Source organism: Acomys minous (genome assembly GCF_964271855.1).
Source record: "Acomys minous genome assembly, chromosome: 1".
In the NCBI taxonomy this organism is placed as follows: Eukaryota; Metazoa; Chordata; class Mammalia; order Rodentia; family Muridae; genus Acomys; species Acomys minous.
In genome coordinates, this window is record NC_140483.1 from 20,845,228 (window position 1) to 20,849,282 (window position 4,055).

At 44.6% G+C, this 4,055-nt stretch overlaps 1 pseudogene across 1 annotated transcript; it reads right to left on the reverse strand.

The window, feature by feature from the left end:
• Positions 1 to 687: 687 nt before the first annotated feature.
• On the reverse strand, positions 688 to 1,491 carry LOC311593999 (small ribosomal subunit protein uS2-like; annotated as a pseudogene). Its single transcript has one exon. The product of its transcript is annotated as a small ribosomal subunit protein uS2-like (transcript).
• Between the last annotated feature and the right edge of the window lie 2,564 nt (positions 1,492 to 4,055).

Below are 4,055 nucleotides of genomic sequence, written 5' to 3' on the forward strand. Positions count from 1 at the left end.
GAGATTGCTTGAAAGGGGGGAAACGGCATCTAGGAAACTTTTGAACAAGGCAAAAGAAGGAATGGATAAGGTACAGCGGGGAAGCAGCTTTGTAGGGTGAGGATGATTCACAGCCACAAAAAAACCAAACATGGTGGGATACAGACCTCGCAAGTGGTGAGCAATGCTCAGACACACTGGAGGGACAAGGAAAAGGGACTCGCCTCTTAGCATGAGAGCCAGAGCTGCAAAATCAAAATCAATAAACGGCAAGTTAGCATCTGCCTTCAGTTTTCCCAGACACCAGAAGACTAGGATTGATTTGGGAATGAGACCCACATCCATGAAGTTTTCATGAGTGATAGGGAGAAGGAGCCACACTCTTTCCTTTATCCTCCTCTGCTGGCTTCTGTCTTGTACTCTAGGAGATGCCAGAGGACTGAAAAGAACCAACTATTAGCCTGGGTTTCCACTGGGATGGTGCTCAGCCCAGTTTCCTCTGTTCCTTTATACTACAGAGAGCCTGGGAAATGCCCCATGGTTTGCATATGTGCTGCAAAGTCTCCAGAAAACCCTCCATGCCCCCATCCTGATGCTCTCTAGATCCATTTTTTTCAACTTGTAAGGACTTTATTTTCCTTCCATTTCCCTCTTGACTCGGGTGTCTGCGGAGCAGCTCAGGACTACTCAGTGGTGGCTCCAACCCACTCAGTCCTCAGTGGGTGGTTGGGTGCTCCAGTCCTCAGTAGGGAACTGCTGGATGGGTACAGAGGGCACCTGCACACCCTCAGACCAGTCTGCCACCTCTGGCTGAGCAGCGGTGAACTCAGGAGCTGGCACAGTCGACTCGCCCTGGAATTCCTCCTTGGTCATGGTCTTCTCAGCAGCAGCCTGCTCCTCCTTCTCAATCTCCACTGGGTCTCTGTAGACGTAAAGATCAGGCATAACCTCCCATGGGTGCTCACGGGAGACAGTGCCGCGCATGTGGAGTACTTCCTGGGCCAGCATCCACCACATCAGACCCACTGAGTGAGCTCCCTTGTTGTTGCATGGGATGGCAATGTCCACATAGTGCAGAGGAGAATCCGTGTTGCAGAGAGCAATGGTGGGCAGGTTGACGAAAGCGGCCTCTGTAAGAAGCTGCTGGTCAGCCCTGGAGTCAGTCACCACTAGAAGCCATGGCTCCCTGAAAGCTGCTTGGATCTGGTTGGTGAAGGTCCCAGGTGTGAAATGGCCAGCAATGGGAGTGGCTCCAGTGGCAGCAGCAAACTTCGGCACAACTCGCTGGCCAGTGTTCCTGGAGGAACAGCAGGGTTCTCAATGGCAACAATAGCCCGAGATGCAAGCAACAGCTTCTCCCAGGTCCTCGCCAGGTTTATGGTGTAGATACCATCACTGCCTTTTGTAGATGTACTGCTCCATCTGAAAGTCAAGGTTGGTGCCACCTAAGTGGGTTCCTGCAGCAAAGAATTTGAGGACATTCTCCTCCTTCATCTGCAGGACATCAAGGGCTCCCGATATTGTGTAAGTTTCCCTTTAAGTTGCGATGGGAATCAAGAACAACTCCGCCATGTGGACCCATCCCTGGGCAGCACGGAAAGGTTCTCTAGATGCAGTTTGGTCCCTCGTGGTGGAGAGTAGCATGATCCTGTACTTACAGATGATCAGCAGCGCTGGCCACGGTTGGGCAGACCCTCCAGCGGCAGTAGCCATTGCGTCTCGCCTTCAGGTTCTAATTGCGCCAGAGAGCTATGGCTTCAAAAACAGGCTCGAAACCACAAAGGAGAAGGAAATGTCTTCTGCATCGTATCTGGTTATCATCAGCTATGCCTGGGCTTGGCTTTCCCCAGAGATAGTAATAGGGTTGTGCCAAATTTGGCAATTCTATAGTCGCGCATTTGCTCCGTTGTACCGTCAGCTTTGCACCTAGAAACTGGTGGGTGAGGGTCATGGGTGTAAGCGGAGCCACAGGGATTCCTAAGGTGCCATTCAGGGCACAAGCATTTGATTCGAGACTTAGACACACAGGGTGTAGAGGACTGCAGAACGAGACAAATATTTACTGAATCCCTTGTGCCAGGCACAGTGTTTAATATAACTGATACTGTACATACACAAAAAAAATATTATGAGCTAGAGATTTCTGTCTAATTTAATCAGATTTTATTACAATCTACATTTTATTGATAGGAGTATAGATCTTAGAAGGATTAAGCAATCTGAGTTTTGATGCCACCTATTAAATTACCAACTTGGGCTTTAAACATATACAAATATAACCGTGAAATCAGTCTCATAGTCACGATAATGCTCTATTAAAGAACATCCCATGAACAACTGTAAGTGAAATGCTTTGAGGTCGCTCTCAGTTGCCAGCCCACTCCTACTTAAATCTGCTCACTGGCTCAGTCTGTGACTCTCCCTCTGAGTCACTGTGATCCACTGTCTAATTGGTCCTTTGCAGGTAATCTCAGGGCCTCTTCCTCCCTGGGTCCCGATGAGGCTCACAGCACAGGAAGGTAGATGTGAAGGTTCACTTAAGGGGACAAGGAATCTTACTTTTTAATACTTCCCAGCTTTGGTCAATGTTCAATTTTTATAATCATTGAACATGAGCATTTCTCCTTTAAATGTACACCCCGGTTCTCTTTTTGTCATGGCCCCTATGACTAATTCACTAGGTGGTGTTGTTGTTGTTATTTATTATTATTATTATTATTATTATTATTATTATTATTATTATTAATTATTTAATTTTAAAACTAATATGTAACTTTTATTGCACAGCATCTAGCATAAGAAAGATGTTTAAAACATTCTTCTTTTTATTAGCTTCAGTTGTTAGATAATTTAATATAAATTTAATATGAGCTGGGTTGCAGCAATAGGCAACCTGTATAAGATCAATGACTGCTATCTCATGGCAGTGCATTTTGAACAATCTGAGTCATCTCTGGAATACTGAGCAGAGAACAGAATTGGAAAGTAACAGAACACAGAAGTTCAGTGGGGAGAGACATGAAGGAAGAATGAAGACGGGGCTTGGTTTGAGGTGCTGGAAGGGTATTGTTTGAATTCCTCAACCCTGGAAGAAACAAAAACACATTACACTTTACACATTGCTGAGAATTTATTGAGGGATTTGATGTTTCTCTTTTCCTAAGATAAGAAGCCATCCAATAAAATTGCCTGAATTGCTGCCATTTTACTGTGGCTCAAATGGCCTCTACAAGAGCTTTCCCTGCAGTCTACACACATCTACGCAGCTCCTACTTATGTGGGAGCAGGAGTGCACAGAGAGGCGCTTGCTTAGTCTGAAGAGGATGAGGATGGGTTGGCTAGTGAAATCATATTTATCTGCTTCATCACCCAGAGCTTACACCTAAGTGCCCAACACTGAGATGAAGGTGCATTAGAAGCAACAACAGCAAGTTTTTAATAGGTTCAAGCAAAGAAATTCATTAAAACTTAAAAACCAAGAAGAGACTTGATACCCTATGAGCATATACAGGGGAAGGAAATCCCCCTCAGGAACAGTCATAGGGGAGGGGAATAAGGGGAAAATGGGAGGGAGGGAAGAATGGGAGGATACAAGGGATGGGATAACCATTGAGATGTAACAAGAATAAATTAATAAAAAAATTTTTTTAAAAACTTAAAAACAAGCTATGTCACTCTGTCAATAAAAAAAAAAAAAAAGTAAACAAAATGCAACATGACTGCCAGAAAGAACAAACCATACTCTAATTACCAAAGAAAACTGGTAAATTAAACAAAGGAAAGGAATAAGACTAAGAGCTTCAATTGATACTGTTCACATTCTATACATTCTGTTTTGTTTGTTTTTTGAGACAGGGTTTCTCTGTGTAGCCTTGGCTGTCCTGAACTCGCTTTGTAGACCAGGCTGGCCTCGAACTCACAGTGATCTGCCTGCCTCTGCCTCCCAAGTGCTAGGATTAAAAGCATGCACATTCTTAACCTTATATAAATAATGCCCTTGATATTTTCTACCCATTCCTGGATGGAGTAGTTTCTAGTTTCTTGGACTCAGTTTATCTACATCAAGAACATGTGTA